At 34.2% G+C, this 237-nt stretch overlaps 1 long non-coding RNA gene across 1 annotated transcript in view; it reads left to right on the forward strand.

The window, feature by feature from the left end:
- The window catches only part of LOC110450030, a 14,608-nt gene extending 14,375 nt beyond the window's left edge, over positions 1-233 (forward strand). The window contains exon 3 of the long non-coding RNA XR_002462925.1: positions 210-233. This is a non-coding gene — a long non-coding RNA (uncharacterized LOC110450030). The remainder of the gene's footprint in view (positions 1-209) is intronic.
- Positions 234-237: the final 4 nt, after the last annotated feature.

Here is a 237-nt window from a genome sequence, read left to right on the forward strand (position 1 = left end):
GAGAGAAAAAGAATCATTCTCGGCAAAGCCTCGTCTTAAGAATTATCCCCTTTGGTGAGATTCCCCTATCTCATCCACAAGGGGTTGGGAGATTCTATTAATCTTGTACATCTTTCCATCACAAGTAAAACTCTATCTTACATTGCCAATTAATAATGGATGAAAATAACATATATCAAGCATATTACTATTATTTTATTTCATTACAGGTTTATGGAGAAAATGCAGAGGACTACA

The sequence above is a fragment of the Mizuhopecten yessoensis genome, unplaced genomic scaffold, assembly GCF_002113885.1.
Source record: "Mizuhopecten yessoensis strain PY_sf001 unplaced genomic scaffold, ASM211388v2 scaffold4939, whole genome shotgun sequence".
NCBI lineage: Eukaryota > Metazoa > Mollusca > Bivalvia > Pectinida > Pectinidae > Mizuhopecten > Mizuhopecten yessoensis.